This window comes from Anas acuta, chromosome 9 (genome assembly GCF_963932015.1).
Source record: "Anas acuta chromosome 9, bAnaAcu1.1, whole genome shotgun sequence".
In the NCBI taxonomy this organism is placed as follows: domain Eukaryota; kingdom Metazoa; phylum Chordata; class Aves; order Anseriformes; family Anatidae; genus Anas; species Anas acuta.
Genome location: NC_088987.1, coordinates 2,772,019 through 2,796,015, shown reverse-complemented (window position 1 = coordinate 2,796,015; position 23,997 = coordinate 2,772,019). Strand labels below are relative to the sequence as shown.

Genomic DNA, 23,997 nt, shown 5'->3' with positions numbered 1-23,997 from the left:
ATTAAAAAAAAAAAAAAAAAAAAAAAAAAAAAAGCAGAAAAAAAAAAGCCAAGCATTTGTACCTATAAATTCAAACATAAAAATAATAAATGAACAATTTCTACAGCCACCACACCACGTTAGGGACAACCACCTAGGGCAGAACAGCCACTGGCACCAGGTTGAAGAGCAACCTGCATGACCAAGTTGTTAATGATTTTGGGGTGTGACAAACCCTGCGTATTCACTCGGCCAAGCTGGACGGTGAAGACTTACATAGAGAGCAGTCTGTGGGGTGACAGAAAGCTCAATCATGTAGGTTTCAAGTGAGATGAGCATAGAGGAACATACAAAAGTGCAAATATTGCCCACCAATCTTCAAGTTAATTAAATTTTTCATTCCCAACAACATTTCACTGAAATCCTCACTACAGTAACTGGCATAAAAAGAGAATTTAAAGAGAGAAGAGCATGGAAAATTTGAAGAGTTTCTGCAGCAGAAAGGAAGATGGAAATCCTTCTTCAAGCAATGGGCTCCAGCCTATACTGAAGCTCCAAGAGGCAGCAACTTCTCTCTAGCTACACAGCCATGGCAAGGACAAATCTGATCCCTTCTCTGCAGAATGTCCTTACTACTCACTTGCAAAGTCTTAATGATATCTCCTTGCCAAAAAGCTAGAACAACCCCATGAAATTTTCACAACAGACTTGAGCATTGCATTGGAACAGGAGGAGCCCGATCCAAAATTGATTGAAACAGTACCATCATTTACTTTGCATTTAGAAGCCACCAGTAATATAGGAAAAGGGAAGGGGTAGAAGTAGAATATCAGCAGGAACTTCAATTTTTGAGTGTTGGGCTAGGGGTAGGAGAGGTTGTTTTTTGTTTTGATTTTTTTTATTATTATTATTATTTTCTCTTATATTATGGATCTAAGGTTCATCACTCAGTTGAATTTTGGTTCCATGAAAACATGTTCTGCATGATCAAATGTGGATTATTTCTGGTGAGGTTACTTGGGGAAATATATTCATGAAGAGACTGCATCCTGCTGATGCAAAACAAACACAAATAAAAAGACAAGCCAGGAAGGAGATCTGAAGAGAAGTAATGAAAGGAACATTTTAGGCACAATCTGTTATTTGTTATTATTATACTATGTCCATACACTTCTCCCTTATTCTCAGCACTGTACGTTTTAATTGTACCCTGAAGAAACAGTTCTGTAGATACATCCACAGGGAAGCAAAGTCTCTGTCAGTGACAACCAAATTAATTTCTCTGTTGGAAACATAGATGTGACTTTAAACCCCAGAACAGTGCATTTTTAGCAGTTTAGACCATCTTTCTTTCTGGTAACTTTTGCCCTTAATACTTTGAAAGCAAAGAGCCCTGGTAGCACAACTCCTGTTTGGAAGGACAGTGACAATAGTTAGTAGAGTCAACTGCAACCCTACCAACTTTGTCTCTTTTCTGCCAAATCAGCATATTGATTAGTGTTCTTCTAACAGATAATGAAGACTCGATGTAAGATTTAAGCAAGATTATATATATATATATATATATATATATATATATATATGCATATATATATATGCAAGTAAGGAGTCAATTCTGGAGATTTGGGTTCAGATGCACTCTGCCTCAAAGTCCAGCGCAGCCAGGATCTACCCACCCCTCACCAGTACAAACACAGAGCCAGAGCTTTGTGTGGGAGAAAAGCAGTATTTTCTTTTATATCTGTGACTATGGCAACAAAACCTATATGAGATTCTATATGCACCTATGCCTAAAAACATCTGTGGAGAGCACAGCAATGTCAAAATATAATCTGCTGTACCTTATTCCTGCCGAGGGAGTCCCTTCACATTTTTATGCTTCTCCTTCACACTAAATATTCTTTTTCTTTTCAAAAGAAACAGATGTTTTGTATCTACATGATTCACAAGTGGTAAGAGAAAAAGAATATGAATTTATTGTAAAAAATAAATCTCCACTGGCCTTTAAAATATTAACTATTTCCTCACTTAGCTGCAATAGCCAATAGTGCCACACAGCAGCAACACTCAGAGAGCCCCTCCAGCAGTTTGTGCTGTGGTTATGAATGCTTTTCAGATACAGACTCCAGGAACAAAGGCATTTTGCTGAGTATTTTGATTATTGATCTACAACAACAACACTAGAGTGACATTAACTTCAGAGGGGCTGTGAGGCTGGGTTTTCATGCATGACTACCCACACGAGAACATATAATGTAAAATATATCAACTCATATTAGAAGAATGCTTTTGAGGTGGCATAACCCAGCACTAGAAGTGAAGATATTTCTCATTTAGGACTGCTTGTTCAACTCGTTGTACCCCTTTGTGCAAGGGCATGCTGTAGTAAGCTCTGCAGCAGGAAGGCCCACTGAGGGCTATTAGACACAGTGATGTAGCTGCCACTTCCAGGTCAGTAAGCCCTTAAACAGCAGATCACTGGAAGCCAGGAGAGCACATCCAGAGGAATTATGTCTCTGTGTTTTCCCACTTATAATACAGCCCTGGGTATCCGCTCCCAGCCACTACCAGTGGCAGGACAAGATGGGTCATTGGTCTTAGTGTTATTCCCACAGTCTGCGTCCCCCCATCACAGGCTGCCACCCCCAGGGGTAGGAGGTCTCACTGCTGCTTTGGCTCCTGTTGAACAAAAAGCTTGTATTACCCTGTGGAAAACTGTCAGGGCAGGTGAGCATGCACAGGCCCCACACACAAAATCCTTTCTTTCAGTTACTTAACAGTCCACAAAACTGAGGTGGAAACAACCTTAAAATGCGTGCACTGTGTTGTACATACACACTACATGTCAGTATCTTTTCAGCTGAAAATGCCTTCAGTTCCCCCTGCCAGGTGCCCCAGCTGACTGCAGAAGATGATCAAGGCAAAAGAGGAGCCACCACTTTTCTGTTATCCCACTGCCCCCAAAATGAAGGTGTTCTTAAACCTTTTCGAAAACCCTTATTTCCTACAGCAAATGCTCTGGCCCAGAGCACTCCCAGCCTTTCTGACAAGTCATCATTCAGAATTGTAATCGGTTACTGCTGAGCATCCCACACACCGCACAGGTTATGCATTCCTATGATCTGCAAGACCCCAAGACGGGGAAAAGCCAAGCTATTTATCAGCAGGAAGCACTAGAAAGAGACGTATCCTTAGTGGGACCAGGTGCTGTGATCAGATTTTAAACCATCTTTTCAGATGAACGTACCTACATCCCTGTATAACATTCTTTGCCATGTACGATCTTTTCCCACAAATAGTAGCCCAAAATCATGGCAAGGGAGAACCAGTTGTGCTGTAGCATGTATGCTTTTTTCTTATTTCTATATATTTTTGCATTAGCTTTTTTTTTTGGTGTATGTGCTGTACATGTATATATCAGCACATCACAGAAATATGTGAGTAATAACACTCAGTGCCATTTCAGATGGCATCTCATTCATTCCCAATAGGCTACAAATTTGGACTACACACTTTTCATCTTGTGCCATTTTCTTGTGTTCATTCTACTTTAAACTGTTACTCTGCAAAAATGCTATCCCTCAGAAAAGCAAGGGAAGTATAATCCTTTATACACTCAGCTTTTGTTGAATTGTCCAGTGCAATTTGTGAAGTCAAATATCAAAGTTTAGCTACACCTGCCACCTCTACTTCTAAAACAGTTCTTATGTTTAAAACAATATCAGTGAGCTCAGGGCACTCAGTAAAATCCCAATTTATGACAAAAAGTTCTGTTTAGTTGACACAAACCTATTAACTCAGCTGAAAAGAGTGACAGTAATTGCAACTGGCTAAGGGTTGATAAGAAAACTCGGTCTACTAATTTGAAAGAAAATTTACAGACTTGCAAAGCCATGTCAGACAAGAGAGCCAAAGATAGCTGCACTTGGTGTTTTCTAATTCAAGGAGAAGGAAAAAAATGAAAGAATTCATAATATTTGCACTATAATAAGAGAGACCTTTTCAGAGTGATAAGGTTGAAGCCCTTTGTATCTTATTCCATCAATGTCTACTCACAGAAAAATGAACTTTGTCACAGAACAGAATTGACCCTTATTGCTCTGTTAAAAAATAAACACAAATAGAGGACATTGGATTTGACCGAATAACACTGGCACAGATTTTGTGCCACAGGAACTGAAGCTTTAATATTTAAAGTAATTGAGATTTATAATGTAGGAAAGTACAGAATTTAACTATCCTAATGAGAAATAACAAATCTGTCACTCTGCCTCACCACATCCAACCAGCAGGGCTGGCACTGCATCACTGCTCTATTTGCCATCCCAACAGGATGGGCAGGACAGCCAAAGGTTTATAAGCCCTTTCAATTTAAACAAGTGTTTAAAAAAAAAAAAAAAAAAAAAAAAAAAAAAAGGCACAAATAATTTAAGTATGTCTAAAGCAGCTGTTATTTACTTTACTTATTTTATTTAAAGCTCTCTGTCACACTTCTGGAATAGAATCATTTTTCCTCAGCATCACCCTGTTCATGAAGTTTTTCCCCTACCATCACCCTATAAAATCATCACATCCTTTCTCACCATGCTGACAGGTTGGCATTGGCTGTGCAGCACAGGCAGCTCAAGGTGCCACCATCATTGCCTCTCCTGGCACAGAAACTTCCTACGTTTGGCGTGGGTGGCCAAGCGTCTGTGTGGTCTGTAGCTGAAAAGTCCCCTGGAGAGGTTCTGTTTTATGGGATTGAATTAAAGAATCTATTGCTACTCTACAATGGAATTATCATTATTCTTTTATCTGAGTTTCAAAGAAGTTTGGTAGAGTGACCTTTCTTCAAGTATTTTTCTCAGATTCTTTCTGATCTGAATTTTCTGCTAAGGAAGAGCTGAAAGAAAGAAATATGCTTTACTCTCCTTTTTCTACTGTAGGGACATTGCAAGGTGTATCTGTTTTCTTAGGCTTTTAGAAAGGTCTGAGATTTTGCATTACCTAGGATAAAAATAATTGTATCAAAGATAGAAAGCCTTGTGCTTCAGGCCAGAGGTCAGCTGCTAACTGATCAGATAAGTAAAAAAACATTTCCCTGGAGAAAATCATTCCCTCATTGCTTGTGATGGGTTTCTCACACCCCCCTATGGAGCCACCATCAGAAACAGAGGTTAAAATAAGGGTACTTCCAGCCTGGCTCAGCATGGCAATTCTTGGGTAGATGGTAGGGTGTTGTTTTTTTCAACTGTTCTGAAATTGTTATACAGATTTGAATATATGAGGTTTTCTAGAATTTCTGTATATATGGAGGTATTAAATGAGAAAGACTGCTATTCAATTTATTGTTAAATTCTCAGAGACTGGGCTGCATCCTCATGTTACATAAAGGTATACAGTTAAACACTAATCACGCTTGTGGTGTCTTATTCCTTAAGAATTTCTTCTGAAGTTGTGAAAAATTCATTATTTGGAATGAGCAAGGTAACAAAACCTGGCTCCAGCCACAGCAGCACCATCACACCACCATGCTTCTGCTGGTAGCACTGGCTCACATTTACAAGCATAAGAAAACCCCTGGGACCACCAATTACCCTGCTCCTTCCTCAGGGTAGCATGTTTCAGACATTTAATTCATCCCCTGCATGCAGTCTACCTTTACAAATATTTACATATTTCATGTTTGCAGCTACTATGGGCTCTGATGAAGTGTTTTTCACCAGCAGTTTCTCCTGCCTGTACAGTGAATTTCCAGGTTTATTCCATACTATGATATCCAGCGAGATTTTGCTCTTTCAAGGATATCTCAAATATCACATTGAAGGTATGGAGGGCTCATTTAGAGCTGGAATCTGACTAATATCTTATTAATCCAACCCTTTATGGGCTATTATAAAATACAAATGAATAAGATGTATACATGGTCAATGGCACACATTTCTAGAGAATGGCAAAGTACCTGATGGTTACAGATTTGAACTTTTAAAAAATCAACTAGCAACAACAGAAGAAAACAAAGGAGTTAAATTTCCAATAAATATAAATATATTTAAAATTCTAAGTGAAATTCACATATTGATAGGAAAAGAATAGGAAAGACCTTTACCATTTCCAGTTATGCAAATTCAGGCTGACTATATGAAGCCTATAGCAAATCAGTGTGAGATCCCCAGGTACCATATTCCCCCTGTAAAGAGAAAGGCTCAGCAGGAACACTCAGATATTTTTAGCATCCTCACGACTCATGCTAGTGCAGGACCTACAGGTGATCACAGCTCAGGAAACCAATGGCTCATAAAATCTTTTGGAAGTTTCTAAGTACTATAACTTACATACGTGAATACAAAAGACAGCCCCAGCTTATGTCTGGCCAAGCACAATATCAATTTTTAATCGCTCAATAGGAGTTTGATAGCTTTCAGGGAGTTTTGTCATGAGGTTTGATAAAATATCACCCCTGGCAGAGCTTGTACATGAACTCACAAGAGTTATGCAACTCTGTTGTCATGAGAGCAGTCTCCTAAATTCGTCCTGCATCAGGAGCACAGCCCAGCAATTTAGGAAGTTGGAACTCCGCATAGCACTGATCTACTCCTTATAACTCCACATAATACTGATGTGCTCCTCTGAGGCAATGGTCTTTCTCAGCAAAGTATGCAAAGGGAAGCAGAGACATGTTCCTCCCTCTCCTAAATTTTGAGGAAAGTTAACAGCTGTCAACAAGAGAACTAAACCCAATGCAGAAAACACTGCTTCTGTAACAATTACCTCCCCCAAATGACAGCCCAATGTCATTTTTACAATGGCATCTGACAGCCAGGGTTTCTAAGGAAACACCCATATTGGACAAACTGAAGCAAAAGGAAGAAAAGGACAGAACCTGAGAATAAAAACCATAGACCTCTATCACACATTAAACCACCTGATAAAAAAACTCCTCCTTGAATGGAAACATTTAAAAGGGACCACAAAACTCCATAAAAGTGGAATCATTTTGCACTGCACAATATTCTACTGAGTTGAGTTTATGAAATTACATACTTTTAAATGAAAAGAAAAAGCTATGTTTGGAAAAATATGCTGACTGGATTATTTCTTAAATTACCCCCAGATAAATGGGATCATCATCCTTTTGCACCACTGCAGCCCTCAATAGGGCTCACATGGGACACAAACAGAGGAAGAGGCTTCACCTATTTTGAGTATTGACAGCTTTCATTTTGAGAAAGTAGAATTTTATTTATTAACTGAAATGGGTGTAGGTAGAGAAAATACTTTTCCCTTGAGAAGAGGCGGAGCATGCTGGAGTTGGGTTTCCAGAGCACTTCCCTTGCACTAACCATGCCCAAAGAAATGCCATCACAGCACAGCAAGGGAAGAGCTTTTCAGATCAAACTGCTGTTGAATGAGGAGGGAGCAAAAATATCCCAGGACTAATTTTAGAACTTTCAAAACCTCTAATTTTTCAAAGTGTCATTGTTTGTCCAATTAGCCTAGAAAAAAACTTCCAACATGTAGGCTCATCTGTGGTGAAATCAGGGCTGTGCTCTAAAAAGGGTCCCTAGCCTGTCCTGTAGCAGCCTAGAGCACGACGCTGAAGATAAATTTAGTACAAAACAACTTGGAGAAAAAGATGACCAGAAGCACTTAAGTATTTTACCATCTCTCCTAATTATGTAGTCAAACACAACCAGCACGCAGCTAAGCAGATGATTTCACTGAATGTGACTACTGGGCTTGAGGCTGCACTGAAATATTCAGAGCTTTACCCTCAGTCAGTCACTAATACACTCTGTGTTTAGATCAGGAGGGAAATACTTGTAGAACTGAAGTCAGGATGTTTCAGTGTGTTCTCAGAAACAGCAGCCTTGTTTGGGGTGTAACTTTGATGTTTGAAGGGTAACAGCACAGAGATCCTGAAGACACTTTACGGTACACGAATGTCCCTAGTGGAGTACCACAATTTAATATGAGAACTCCTTCTGCATCAGGGCTGAAATAGTTCTTATACTGCATGTACGAGAGACACAGCCTATACATTGTAGCTGTAAAATATGAATGTGTATGATGCCAATTAATTGTTTCCATGTGCTGTTATTTAAAGGAGCCTACAGCCAGTAGCTTGTAAACAGACAAATATACCTATAAGCACGTAGCAAACACCAAACACAATTGCCAGAGGAGCACTGGGACATGCCCAGAGCAGCACAAAGCCAGGTTGCAGAGTTAGGTGGGAGGAGAGCGATCCCACACCTCACCCACCTGTCTGTCCCCCCACACACTGGGGGCTGAGAAGGGATCGCCCCAGCCCTGCCCACTTGAGAAGCAACCACCTTGCCTTCCTGCAGCTGATGGGGACAGAGAGACACAGCCAAGCTTTCATCACCAGTATCCACTAACAGCACTCAGGGATGAGGGGCATGTCTTCTAGTTTGACAAAAGCCAGGAATCTGGTACCTGTTTGCTTCAGCAGCCATCCTGTGCATGGCTCTGAGGCAGGTCAGCAGGGGTGCCCAGGGCTTTCCCGTTCATTTTAATGTCTCTTTCAATGCACTGAAAGAGCGTTCTGACATGTGGAAAGTCACTTTCAAGTGTTCCCAATGATCAGATGCTATAAAATACTTTATCTGGTATCTGAAAGAGGTTGAACATTTCCAAATTCAAACAGACATTACCTTAGCTACCGTGCTGCAGGAGCCCTCCTCCCATTTGTAATGCCACCAGCTGGAGCCCAGGCGATGAGTTTTAATTAGTAGCAAACACACACCTGAAATACAAAGCAGAGAAAAAAAGCATCCGTCACTATTTATCCTTCTTGTTACAGCCATGACCACACCGGCTGATCTGTGCTGGTCCTGGGTTTGGTCTTTTTCAAATTTGATTCATAAGGATAAAACAGGAAAAAAAAAATCTCCATGCTTGATTTAGCAAGCAGGCAGAACAAAACCCAGGTCTGACTAACCACACTAACCTTTCCAAATGCTGTGTTTCCATTGACCAACCATTTCCCTTCCTCGCAGGTTGCTGAGGCTGCACAAGGAGGGAAGAACAATTGCAAGTTAATCCAATTACAGAGCACTCTAAAGGTTGCAGAGATAGAATAGCTTGCCATTTGATATATGATTAGGGATGAATTAAACTCTTCATTCATGTGACAAAATTTTAATAAGGGCAGTAAATAATTCTGAGAACAATGCAGAATATCCACATTTGTTTAAGGATTCTTGGTGAATAAAATGGAAATGAGAAGACATGAAAGAAAAGAAGGGAAAATTTCCAACCAAGTTATAAACCATTCAAAGGATTTACAAACCTTTTCCGTGACACGCCTCAAGTGGCACCCTGGGAATATGCTATAAGAGAGACAGGTCTGGAAGGGAAAGCTGTCCCACTGTACTTGTGAAGCAGCAACAAAGGTGAAACACAGAACAGCCTTCTGCAGCCTAAATCTAATCCTGCAAAAGAGATTCTTACTACCAGAATGCTTATATTGGTCCAAGAGAAAATGCTGATAACAAGCAGGTGTTTTTTTTAAAACTGCCTGGGCACCTTTATGCCTATATGGGTTCTGTGAAAAATATCCTGCAGGAACAAGTCCTAGGGGGTGATTCTAAGGAACATAAGGTTTTTTTCACCTCCCTTATTTGCACAAATAAAGAACTCTGACTCCTCCTTTCTTTTAGCACATTTCCCAGTGGAACAGTTTCAGCTTCAGTTGAATCTAGTTGTCCACAATTGCTGCAAAATGAGTTATTCTTTGTAATGGTCAAATGTCATCAAAATGCTGGGAAATACTTTAATTCAGTCTTTCTACATCTTTTAAGTTTCTATCTCTTTTGCTCTTTTAACCATTGTTAAGTATCAAAAAAATAAATAAATAAAATAAAATAAAATATTTTATTATAAAATATTTTATTATAAAATATTTTATTATTATTTATTTTATAAAATAAAATATTTTATTTATTTATTAAGCTGTCAAAATCAAGGTATTAGATTAGAAAACATCTGTATACTTTACCTGTGGTAGCAAATATACAAGTCAATACCTGAGAGTTTTTCAACCCAGATTGAAGGCTAGGAGTCTAAGCAAGAGTCTAAATGTCTACCTTACTAAAAGCAAGGCAGCAATATTAAAAACCCATAATTAAAAAAAATAAATAATAAAAAAAAATTATCCATATTTGTATGGGCTTGTCATTGCCTGTGGTCAAACACGCTTCACAATGATACAGAACATAAAGTTCATAAAGTTGTTTGTAGTTAAGTTATGAGATGTTCCCATTCAAATATGAGCATAAAGGTACTCTTAGCTTCAAATTCAGATCTATGTATATTATGTGAATACTTTAAGATATGCAGAATCCTCCAAGTTAGCACTAACAGAACCTTTGGTTAAAAGCATTGTCCAGCAAAAGCCCAGGATTTTGAAAGAGTGAAGATGTCATGGTTTATGTCCTGTCCCAGCCTGAGAAGTTCTTATTGCAATACTCGATCATATGAAATGTGTGTGCACGTATTTAACGGATGAATGAATATGGTAACCATCCATGCCATAGATTTCAAAAATGAAGAAGGACGTCCCACACAGGCTAAGCAAAATTTCTCCTTTTAACTGTAAAACACTGCTAACCATTTGTTCATGTTTTATGTAACACACTAACTTGTCTTTTACTTTTTTTTTTATTCCCAGCTCTCACTATTTATGTATATTTAATGTTCTACTCTTGACTTGTGGCTTCATTTCTTACACTGAAAAGCATATTCAGCAAAATCTGTTTTTCTTGAAGCTCTGTCATTATTTACTGTAATTTAAGATCACTAATAAGCTTCTCCCCTCCTGCAAGGACTTTTAGACCTCAAGTTCAATTCTGTCATTCCCCTACCTTTTACTGTCAAAAGTATCTATTTTTTTTTTTCTTCTTTTTTTCCTTCTACTCCTGTCATGGAAGACCTGGTTCTTTACTAAGATTTTAGGCAGCAGTTTAACAAGGGAATGGCTATTTCTCTCAAATATGAGTGTCTGCAAACCCACTGCAAAATTTGTTTTATCCTTGGAAATCTGTGGCACTCCAGTGCCATGTGCATCAAGGTCCTGAATTTTACTGATGGGATTTTATGCTAAAACAGTTTGTTTGCTTTTTTTTTTTTGGATCTTTTGGATCTCAGTAGCTACCCTTCCGCATCCAGTGATTAAAATTTTGGCCTGTGTGACTCACTGTGGTCCTAGTGTGACCTGGGGCTGGGATTAAGGGTGGACATCCTGTAGTGAGCAGCCTGTTCTCTTCAAAGGAAAGAACCACAGCCTTGATCTCATGAAGTAGGTTTATGAGTCCCAGTGAGAAGTCACTTGAGCAGAAAGGAGTTAGTAAGGAGATTTATATACTCGGGAGCATGGAAATCACTTCCATTTTCTCTCTAAGCTAGTGGCAAGGTTTTAACAACACTGGTCTGGTAACATGTTAATAGCAAGCAGTTCCTTACAGTCAAGGGTTGCCTGTAACCCAAGTTTGAAGCACCAAACTCAAATTTTGCAGATTTGCAATTTATATTTGGCTAGCTTTCTTTTTACAGTTCCATCTAAATGTGAATGAAAGGAAGAAATAAAAGATATTTGAATTTTTGCAAATCTTTACTCGCAATATCTGCATTTCTGTTACAGTTAAATGAATATGGTGTGTCAGTCTACGTATAAACCAAACCCACTATTCCTATTCAAGAAATATATCACAGGATAAAAGAATTTCCTTGCTACAGCACAGTCATGGCCACCTCACTATCCCTGCTGGTGGGCAATGACAAATCTATTAGAGAAAATTAGAAGTTCCCCAGTCACAGGCAAGCGCAGTCAAACTTTTATTTTATTTTATTTATTTTATTTTTATTTTTTCCTCAGAGGAAATGAGCCACCAACCCAGTTCTGGAGGGTGCAATGTGCCTGGAAGTCCACTGATGCATATTTCTTCAAAAGAACTGAAGACAGACATCCAGATATTGATTTCCACCCCAGTTCGGTTTTGGGTCTTGATGTACATAGGCTTACAGCAAAGGGTTTCAATATTGGTGGGGTTCTTTTTTTGGAATGCGTTAGTATTTCTCCTACATTAAATTGTGTGCTTGACCACTTAGTGTTTTCGTTGTATTATTAAAAGAGCAAATATCAGCACATAGTTTACTCTCAGCAGCTCATATATTACTGGAAAATATAACTTAAGCATACCCTCTTTGATTTATTTCTTGTCTTGAACAGCTTACCTCAATCTTTTCACTCAGCTCTTGCAGCAGTCTTCCGAGAAATCCAGTGTTTCACACTGCCTGCCTCAGTATTCCTTAAATGTCTCAATATTATTTTTTCTACATATGTATATTTTTTCTTTCTGACAGATTGAATAGCAATTAATGTAATATTCTGGATGAGCACCTAGCTTTTGTCAGCAGAATAGCATCTATTTCCTGGTCTGTACTGCAGTGTTTATGCTTGTGCACACAAACTTTAATGGCTGGTTTGAAAACTGGTGCACGTTGAATAAGGATCCTGTACTGATGTCCAAACGTATGTGTGAGTGTGGTTGTCAGCAATGAGTATATCAGCATCTGCACTGACTTTTTGCCTTGCATTTTTAATTTCCTCTAACACTGTCTACCTTTGTCAAATATTAGGATATTTGTATGTTACAAATGCTGTGATCTCACTATTAATAATGGAACCTCTTCATTGTGTCTTGCTGTGAGGATAATTTTTTCCTCATTTTTCATGACACCTCTTCATCTGCAATGAAACCTTACAACACAGTAGCTTTCATAATATTGTATTCTGAAAGACTTCTAACAAAGGCTCTCTCCAAAGCTCAAAAAATAACTATTAATCTCTTTGTTGAAAAGCCCAACAAGGGCTATTGGAGTAGAAAACCCTTACCAGGAGAATCTTTAGGAAGGACTTGAAAATTTTAATAATGTACTTCCATGTGCAAGTCACTTATTAAAATCAAAGTCATTGCATAACTAGATAACTTTCAGGATCAGATTCCGTGTCAGTAAATACATTGGGATCATGTAAATACATTACATGATAATTTCTAAGCCAGGAATAATTATTTTATGCCGGTATTTATTTATTATTTATGAAAAATATTTAAAAACATGAGTATAAAATTTCTGGGGACCTAATTATAGGTATATATAGGCAATCTCAACTGTTATGTCAGATAAGATTTTGAATAGTTTATCATATACCCCGCCTCTGTGTTGATGGGTTGAAGTACTTAACACGCAGAAGATATTTATATTGTATGTCACAGAGGGCTGACAGCAAACCTGGGGTATTATTTTCTTTAATAAAATATAAATCACTACTTTTGCTTTAATTTACTACTTTAGTTTTACTTGCTGAACCACCGATATAAACATCTGTTCTTCCCCAGGAACAATGGTCAACAAGGTTACATTACAACTTACATATATGACTTTACAAAGCATACTGATACCAATACAGATTCAATACAAATTCACTCCCAAATGTGATCACAAGTAATATTTGTGTTTTATTTCCTTCTAAAAAAATCCAGAAATATATTCTGGATTAACTCTTGTTTGGTTTGGATTTCTTATTTGGTTGTTCCTATTGTTTGAGTAAGATAGGTCTCAGGAGCACTTCAGGACAAATTATATTTTATATATATGATTTTCCTGAATAAAGGACTTTTTTTTCTCTGAGTTAGAGACATGGCCTAACCAAAGGGCTTTTAATTAGTTTTAATTCACTCATATCTGCATATTTGTGAGGGTAATACTATAGCAGTCTTAAAATGTTTAAGTGTTCCAGTGTAAGGATATTTATTAGGGACTTTATAGACCATCCTTCAAATCAGACACCTTAACAAAATTCTCCCAACTGACAGAAACAATAAACTTCCAGGCTTTCTTACTGACATACATTAATATCTAATGATGATTCTACCTTGCCTTCCCCAGATCATTTCAGTAATTTAATATTGAGTTATACAACCTAATGAGGGAAATTAATTTCCTAAAATTACTTTCCGTGAATGAAACCAGGCATAAGGTGTATAATCAGTTGATTTTTTTTCTTCCAGAGGAAAGATAATCACAGCAAACGGAACAAACTGGGATGTCTGAGATGGAAAAACACTTTATTTTCTTTCCGAAACAATTTTACATAATAATTCTATTTTTACCCTTCCATTGCCTTCTATCCAATCTGTCTTCATTTTGAAAAGGTACAGCAATTGCACAGATAAAGATCTTTAGCTCCTCAGGTACTTATTTGATAATAATTAACAATAAATCTAAAGATTACCCATATAGGATTTCTTTCAGAATTTTTGAATCATCTCAGACATGCTTCTTCAGACAGGAGCTTTCCACATATATAACTCAAATGGGATACATTTTGCTCCTCCTGTATTATTAATAACTCTTCAAAAAGTGTAGAATTTTCTAGTTTCATTCTAGAAGGCACTTCCAAATCCAGGATTAAAGCATTAATATTAATAGCCAGAATATGACCCTATTGCATTAAATTCCTGAAGCATCTTTCTACAGATTCATGAAAGGCGATTTTACTCTTTTGGAGATAAAAAAGCTGGTATTAAAAAAAAATAAAAATAAATTAAAAAAATCTGAGGGTCTTTACTACTGGCCAAATCTCTTTGTCTTCTTTCCCAATGAGGGAAGAGGAGCACTGCAGAGAAGGAAACCCCCTGCACGCCGTGATGGGCTGTCCCCCCAATGGGTAGCAGGTCTCTGCACTCTTGCTGACATGCTCGGATGGGCAATAAGCCACCTCGGTGGGCCAGCCTCACCCCCCAAGCAAAGCAGCCCCTACTGCAGCCGAGGATGCTCCGGAGCTGCCAGGAGGGGAAGCGTTGTGTAGATTCCTAAAAATATTAGTGCTTGCAATAGCTGCCAAAAAGCTCCAGCGCAAGCAGGGAGGGGAGCAGCGCATGCTGCCCTCCCGGTTCCTCCAGCAGGATTTCGGCACGCTTTTGGTGGCAGCCCGTTGTGTTAGTTTTAGCAGTTAATGAAAGACCTAAGGCAATCTAATTCAAGCTCTTTTCTGGGGAAGCATGCCAGCTACATTCCCAGGCCAATTATTGCTTTCACAAAGTGCTCTAAATCTGTCAACAAGCAAAAGTGTGAACTACAGAATAATAACAGAGTTGAGAAGGTGACCCAGTTGTTACAAGAGGAGTGTTTCTTCTTGCAGTGGGAGCAATGAAAGTTGGCTGCCTTGCAGCCAGCCAGCTCCCAGCGCTAGCGTGTGATCAAGTGACATGCTTATATACTGTTAGTACTCACCAACATTCTCTTAATCTTTTTTTTTTTTTTTTTTTTTTTAAAAAAAAGGCATACGGTTTGGTGGTAAATGACTGTTTATTCCTACACATCAATATGACAAATAGTTTGCAAGCTACCATGGGAACACCCATGAAGGTTCAAATAACTTCTTACTGCTGGGAGCGTGATCAAAGGCAGCTACAAGATTTGTAGCTACAGAATTAACAACATTTTGATGTATATGGATATATTTTTCTTAAAAATAAATATTTAATAAGGGAAATTACTGAAATAAAATGGTTGTAATCAATTTCTTTATAATCAAGTACTTCTATCTACTTCAAATATTCAACATCATTGCTGGGTATACAGTTTTCTTAAAAAGAAGAAATAAAAAATTCTTTGCATTTTTTTTTCTTTTTGTTTCAGTGTCATAAAGGCCAGCATTTGAGAAACCACCCATCTGTCCTACCTAGAACACAGGAAGGCTTCTCACCGCATACCAGGTAATTTCTTTTCTTCAACCACGTGTGCCGTAATTAAATGGCGTGTGATGTTGCCTCGGCCCCCAGGGGGCTGCTGGCACATGCTCAACAAGTACAAGTGCTTTGGCTGTGCTCTGCTCCTCCAAGAGTGATTGATTTGCATCTGAAACTTCCTAAGCTTAGCTCTTATCCAAAAATATCCACGGTCTGCAAAGGCTGAAAGCTATTCCAGCTTGTCAATACGCCCTGTGCTTTGGCTCCGGCCCGAACCTCGAGTCTGGGTGCTGACCCCCCACGGCCACAGCTCTGTAACTGCAGGAGTTATTCTGAGGACTCCATGAGCAGAGCAGAGTTTGAAGGCAAAGCCCCAGCATATTTTGTGGGGTACAGCTTGGTAAGATCTCATATTGTAAAAGGAGACAAAATTTTATAACCACGTGAACTGAAATTACAGGATTGATGGGGACTGTCAACCTAATTATGAGAATGAATCATGTCTGGCTCTACAGTTATTAGTCAAGGTAATTCATTATTTGCTTAAAAATTACATTGAGATTTAACCAATAAAACCATTTATTGGTGGTTGGTCTTTTTTTTCCTTTTTTTTTTTTTTTTTTTCCTAGTCTAAAATGTCAACCCCATTAAGAAAACTTAAAAGAAAAAAGTCAGAAAATTATCTTAGGCATAATAAACCATCTTTCATCATTTGAATAAATAGAAAGTGGAGGCATTATCAGAAATAGATTTGGGTATGTGATTTATGCAATGAAATATTACAGCTTTTCCACCAGGGGCCCAGAGGACTTACAATTAAATAAAACATTATTTTTTACTAAAAAAAAAAAAAAAAAGTGGCCTTAATTAAAGGTGAAAAAATATCTGAAGGCAGTAAGTTTCCCCATATTCTTTCCATTTACACATCTAAGCCTGCTGACTCTCTCAGCAATGATTTCTACCCCAGACAGGGATGCTGTGGTGTTGTTTCCCTGCGAACTCTGCCTTTGCTGTCTGGAGATTTCCCCAGTGCAGATTATGGGAGATGCAGGGAGGTTGCCCTGGTTGGAAGCCCCCTTGTGCCGCTCGCCCCAGCCCTTGCACCTATGCCTTTGTCTCACCTTGGCTGCTTCGTGGCAGTTCTTCAAGGAGCCACAGGCAAAAAAAACCTCCTGGATCCGCAGTTGGGCAGAGAGGGACATGCCAGCCTGACCGAGGGCAGAAGAGGGATGTAACAAAAAGGAAGTCAAGGAAAACAAATCAAAAGGCAACCAGAAAGCTTGCCTCCACACTATCTTCTCCACACAGTACTGACAATGCAGTATTGATGCAGTGTCTACTGCTAGGGAAAGGTGGGTTCAGAAAGATATCCAGAGAATTTCCCAGTCAAACTGGGAAAATGAACCACAAGAGCTGGAAAAGTAAAATGAGGAAAAGGAGGACGTGTGAAGGCTAAAGGCCCAAACTGAGCAGAGTCGCTGGGCTGGTGCAGTAGGGTGGATTTTGTCTCAGTTGTCAGTCGTCTGTATGATCCCCGTACTTGGAAACGAGCAGAGACATTCGATTGCCCATCAGACGAAAAATAAGCCTTACCTCCAAAGGAGTTAAATGTCTTAAAAACTGAACTCTTCAGATTTTATTAGTGATTGAATAGCTGTAGGTGTTTCTAAGCAAAAATCAATAGAGAGATTAGCTGCAAGAGTCTGTCGAGAGATTATGGGCAAGGCTTTGTCAAACGGATAGCCATCGCATTCAGAGACAGGGTGCTGCCCTTTGGGCCAGGGACCAGGTGTGTTGGAGCCGATTCCTTGCCCTTCGCTCCACCGGAGCACTGTGGTGAGGAGCAGCCATTGATCGCCAGCTCACTCCAGCACACAGAGCTGTGTCTGGCACGGCCACGGCACTGAGCAGCAGCCGTGGTAACCAGGCGAGGCTCTCACATACTCAGGCAGCAATCAGTCCGGTGACTTCTATGAATTTCTGAGAGCAAAACTGAGCAATAGACTCAGCAAGACTGTGTTTTTACAAGGAGCAATCGCTGTACTTTTGGACCTGCAGTCTCCGCATCACAACACCCCTAAGAGGATTTCTGTATACTCCCATGGCAAGCAATTGCACAGTTTGTACATGAAATATTTCCATGGATGAGAGAAGTTAGAGCCTGCCATTCAATTTGATTAAAGTATTAATATTTTTCTTTCACATATGCATCATTTTGTAGCTCATGTCAGGGAGTACAATTCACTGTGTATTTTCAAAGCGTATTACAAAAGTATATTACTATACCAAACTAAAAGTATTTACTACACTATACTAAAAGTATATTACTATATTCAAAGATTTTTAATTTATTTTTGAGCAGTTTACAATAATACTCCTACTTTCAGATGAAACAAAATTTTTGAATATTTTTAATGATCTCATTAATGGCATACCAGGTGTGTGTGTTTCCACAAGTAGTTTTAAGCATCACTAATTGCATCACTTCAGACATTCCCCTTTTTATATCATTTTGTGAAGACTAAACAGAGATGATCTGCTTCTATAGAAACTGGCTAGAGTCAGCTGTACTGACAAATTTGAATGCAACAGCAAGATACTGATGATAATTGTTTGAAAATGCGTCTGAACTTGTGAAATTAAATTTGAAACATGTTCACAACAACACAAGGGTTTTTATCATGCAAACTTAAAGCTTCTGTGCTGTTTTTCCTCTTTCAGGGTCTCCTCTGGTATTTCACTGAGGTCCTGGACCTTGGTGTTTCCAGAAGAGAGGCAAAGGGGACCAGCAGCCCTTCACAGCAAGATTGCTGCCTCTTCTCCATGTGGGTCTGCTGTGTCTGCTAGTAAGGGGCACAAATTAGATTAATTAGATTAATTGGTGGTGTCAGTCCAGCAGCTGGTGGACAAGTGTCCATAAAATAATCAACAATCTCAGCAAGGAAGACAAGAAGGCAGATGGACTAAAATATTTCCTTCCTTTGAAAATATGAAATCAAATCTTAAAAGGCAACTTTGAGACAAACAAAAGAATAATGCTGGGGTTTTCTTTGATGCTTTGCCTTCTTTCTAACTGCAAGTAGAAAAAAAGTGGTATGCTTTTAAATTAAACTAAGTAACCAAACTAAAATTAAAACTAAAATTAGGCCTACACTAAAAAGTAGGTTAAGTGAAATGTCTACTCTTTCACATTAAAACAAAACAAATAAAAAAATCTGATACAGGGTGGCTCCTGTGTGTGGCATCTAAAGTGAGTCAGAACACGGTTCATCCACGGAAAAGGATTTAAATTTTTAGGTATAATTTGCCAATAACTCATTCAATGTGATTAAATTTAAATGTTCATGAAGTGACAATCATACTCTGGGAACTGAAAACATAATGTGTAAACTGATTCCATATGAAAATAAATTTTTAAAACTTAATATAAATAAAGTTGTCACTCTGTTCTTTCATTTCTCCCAACTCGTAGACATGTTTAAAATAAAACATAGGAAATTCACTGATCATTTATTCATGCTCATAAAACATTTCTCTGCTTGTTAAATGCAACAGAACTGGACCTTTAATTTATCTTTACCAGGAACTACTTCAAGACAGGGAGTTTCCAGGAATATTTCCAAAAAAAAATCTTTGCATTAAAAGAAAAAATTAATACAGATGCCATGCTTCTTGCCCTTGGTGAAATCCATTCACTTTTATAGTTACCATTAATGTTACTGTTAAAATTTCTAGGTTAAATTAAAATTTCAAATTAAATTCCACATTTAGCCCACCCATAGCTATGTGAGGCATCTGGAAGAGTATCCTAGGCAAGCAAGAAGGGTACAGACTCTGTGCAGAAACACATGGTGCAGGTCTGAAGAGTTACTTGTTTTTACTTTTATTTTACCAACATACTGTTTGTTGTTCAGCCTATCAACAAGCTATAATTCAATATGAGGCTGGTGTGTTTGAAAAAAAACTCAGTCTCCATTTTGTTACCTCCACTTGCAATGAGGGACTTCATGTTTATATACAGAACAAACTGTTTTGGAGCTGTCTTATTAAGTACCTGCATCTGTCTTCTGTAGGCACTCACTTTTATCAGAGATGCTGAATATGAAATTTTGTGAGAAGAATCCCTCATCGTAGAGGGTATGTGAAGTGAAGAATCTGGCTCCACAGCAAGATTTTAAGGGAGCATTCTGTTCCCCAGGTCACTCACCCTCTGTAAACTCCACAATTTAATTCTACAGAGCAGTGTGTCATGTCAACATTTCTCTTTGCTCTCAGCATTTAAAACAACGTCCTAAGGTTTTGTCTGGTGGACGTAGATTTCCAACAGAAGAAGCTCTACTCTCTTTTTCAAACTCCAGACTCCTGCAGATACCAAAGGTAAGGCAGCTTTGTGCAGAGGTGAGGTGGTGTCCCGAGGTTAAATGGTGCTAACTAGCTCTCCTGTATTCTCGTCTTCTCCAAGAGTTTTCATCCACCTTATAGATACCAGGCATTGAAAAAGGAAGGAATAACAAAACAACAAACAACTCACCCCTGACTGCCTGCTCCAAGACATTGTGGTGGTTTTGCCAATACACAGGCTTGCCTTTTCTAGACTGACATAGAAGTTCACAAACTCAGCTCCCAAAATCTCAGGTCAAAACTAAGATGGAGGAGAGCATTTTGCATGTTAGTAGGACCAGGTTTTGACAGTCTGCAAACCCCAGTGACCAGCTCCTGCACAAGACCAGCTTATTCTCTCTGGGTGTCCTGGCTCAGCAGAGCAGACCAGGGTCCTGTGTCTGCCCCCAAGCACTGCATGAGGTTGGCTTGGCCTCTGGGTACCAAAATGGCTGAGCAGCATTGCACAGTTGGCCAACCATTCACTGCGGTATGGGTAACACTACAGGCTCCAGAGGTGGATCTGTTGAGCTGCGATGCTTGTGCAGAGCCAGCTTTGAAACCAGAGTGAGCCACTGCATTCCCTGAGTAGCTCCATCCCTGGTGGCCCTGTGGTTGTTTTCTGCTGTACAAGGCCCTTCCTGTGCTGCGGTGACCTACTTGCATATTCTGGTTTGATAAAGATTAAAAAGAAAAAAAAAAAAAAAGACAAAAGCCCTGAACCCTTCAACAACAAAACCATGAACAAAGAAACAAGAGACTACTTTTTAACTTGTTCTTTAACATTCTTAAGCTGTTATGGAAAATAAGTAAGTCTCAAATCCCGTAATTCATTCTTTATATACCTGAGGCAATGAAATATGCATTTTTGTATGTTGGATTTTGCCTCAAATAGCTTTGTAATAGTCTTATCCCAATGATGAACTGCTTTTTTTTTTTTTTCATAAAATTCTTTCCACTATTGTAAGCAAAGATTTAAGAAACAAAGATTTCTTTTTAAGATCTACAGCAAATAGGACTTATATTTGAACATTTACATTTGAATATTAGGGACTTTAAATAATCTGTCTGTGAAAGACAAATAAATCAAGTATTCAGAACAGTGAGAACAGAGTTTTAATCTTTTTTTTTTTTTTTTTTTTTCTGAGAGAAACAGTATAAACTATAAAATGTAAGTTGTGATTTTTGTTCTCTGAATTGTCATCACCGTTGCAGAGTAAGATGATGTAGAGGTCTGCCAAATACTGGGGCAGTTAAAGAAAACATTAAAAATACCTGAAGTAGCAGATAAATTGAAGGCTTATGGCACAGCATACTCCAGGGAATAAAAGATGATATAAACATTTGGATGTGTCCCACTGTCACGGAGCATGTCCACACTGGGCAATGGAGATGTCTACACTGGCAGAAACCTGAGTCAGCAAACCCAGATGAGACAGAAAGAAAATTATAACACATGCTATTCAGATTATATTGCTTTAGGTACATAGCCCTGAACTAGTAATAAACTATAGGTAAAAAGAGTAAATCTTTGAATTCAAAACAATCTGGGCTATCCAACAAGTTGGGTTAACTAACAAGTTACCAATACTACTCTCCAAGGGGTCTAAATCCCACATTCCACAGATCAGCAATGTGGAACTTCACTAGTTTTAGTGGCTCTGCAACCATGTAAGAGAACAATCTGGCTCATACAGCAATGCAGGGAACATTTTCTGTCACAGGACAGCTGGATTATCTTTGCATAGTAGCATTTCATACTGTCTTAGTGCTGACCAGGTCAACGTGGGTGCTTTTCTGAAAGCAAATGATGCAGAATATAATTCCATTCTTCAGTATCAATTCTGTGGTTGGTATTTTATGTGGTTGTTTTTTAATGTATCGCCAGGCTACCCAATTATACATAAATGAATCTGTTGATAACTATGCTCTTCCTCTACAGGCAGTCTCCATGTTATAGACTGGAAATGGAGATACAGAGACAGTTAAAGTCTTATTCACAGTGCAGATCTCTGTGTAGTTATTCCTGGCGTTGCTGCGGACTAGTTGTACTAATAATTATCCTACTATTTTTGTATTTTATTTTATTTTGAGTAGAGAAGTGAACTATTCTGGTAAAATATTTTTTTTGCAGGTATACCAGGATGTCTTAATATTTGATTACCATGGCTACACCCTAAAAATCATGTTGAGAAACTTGGCAAAATGGGGAGTTCAAACAAACCTGAGACATTCAAGATCACAGTAAATTCCAGATCAGCATTCAAAATCAGATATCTAACTAACAAAACCCCAAGAGTTCAACATGAGAAAAGATTTTAGGAAACTAAGGAGAAAGAAAGTATGCAAAAACCCAGATATTTCTAATACTGTCAGTCATGATAAGAGATGGAGATGTAAAGACATTGACAAATCCTACCTCAGAGGTATCCAACATGTTCCAGGAGAAACAATACCCAGCAATCAGAAAATTTGTTTGACATTAGTCTGTGAAGAAAAGGACATTTACAAAGGGATTCATGGGAATTAGAACAGAAATCCAAAAAACAAATAGGATTTGATGATGAGGCTCCTACATATAACTTACAAAATGCTCCCCCAGTTTAAGTATATTAGAATGCATTATATAAGGTCATATGACAGATTATCTATAATCTGTATAAATACAGTGCCAGGAACTGCTCATAGACTAGGGACATGAAGAATTAGGTGTCCTACAAAAAAAAAGTTCCCTGGCCCAGAAATTTGCTCCCTAAGTAGAAAGCAAAAAAATGATAAGACAGGAGTATACAAAACAAGAGAACACAGGTCAGACAACAGGATTAGCAAGTGGTCGGAGTGCATTGGCAGTCTAGCTCCTCTTTAACATATAAGCGTTGACATATAAGTAAAAAACAAAAACAAAAACAAATGGTTTTCAGAGGTATAAAAGAAGAGAATGAGAACATGAGCACACAATGGCACAACCAATTTCATGGCTGAATACCTACTTGCTATATGTTGGAGTTGTTGTCCTGGTGTGACTGTAGCATGAATGAGACCTGGGAAGTTGAAGGGAAAATAATAAATGCAGTGGCATATATGCTGCTAATAGCACTAGAAAGGATGAAAACTATTTCTGAAACAGCTGAAAATTGAAAGCCTAAAAAAAATAAAAAATCATAGAACTAGATTACATACTCCAAGAAATGGACAAGGAAAGTTATTGTCAGCAGGCTAAAGTATGTGACTGGGACAAAAGATGTGATGTGGACAAGACTTACGTAATGGAGACATCTTAGATACCTAATTTGGAAACTGTAAGTGAATCATGAATATTAGACGGCTTTTTTTTACCATTTCACTCTGCTTTCATCTTTACTTCATCTTTAATTTCTAAGGTGAAAATTTTTGACAGTGGCTTCTGTCATTCACAGATATTTTGCTGAACTTTACCTTGCGGGAAATATCTTCAACTTGAATGTGCCCCAACATGCTTTTAATGCATTTCCAGTATTCTCTGAAAGCACTGTGAATTGTTCCATTGATTTCAATAGTCTTCAGATCAGACCCATGGGACTGAAAGATAAATGTATTACATACTCCAGAATGAACGGTTAAAAAGAGAGTGCAGTAAGATTAATGCATTTGTAACTATTGTTTCCACAGTGGCAATAAAGAATAAGTAGGATAACAGATTACGAGTCAAGATAATATATCCTGAAAATACATCATTTGAAAGTGGCTGCATTGCTCTTAATTACATGGATATTTTTTCCATTCATATGACACTTTTCAAGAAAGTGAATCTATATTGACATTTTGAGCTGGAGGAGAGTTTTCTAAGGTACACGTATTTGGTTCACACATGGGAACTGATAAGCACTAGTCTCATTAA

At 38.3% G+C, this 23,997-nt stretch overlaps 1 long non-coding RNA gene across 1 annotated transcript; it reads right to left on the bottom strand.

The window, feature by feature from the left end:
• Positions 1 to 22,419: 22,419 nt before the first annotated feature.
• LOC137860976 (uncharacterized) lies at positions 22,420 to 23,789 on the bottom strand. Its single transcript, XR_011099294.1, has 3 exons — positions 23,556 to 23,789; positions 23,111 to 23,161; positions 22,420 to 22,607 (listed from the first exon to the last, which is right to left on the bottom strand). It is a non-coding gene; the product is annotated as an uncharacterized lncRNA (long non-coding RNA).
• Positions 23,790 to 23,997: the final 208 nt, after the last annotated feature.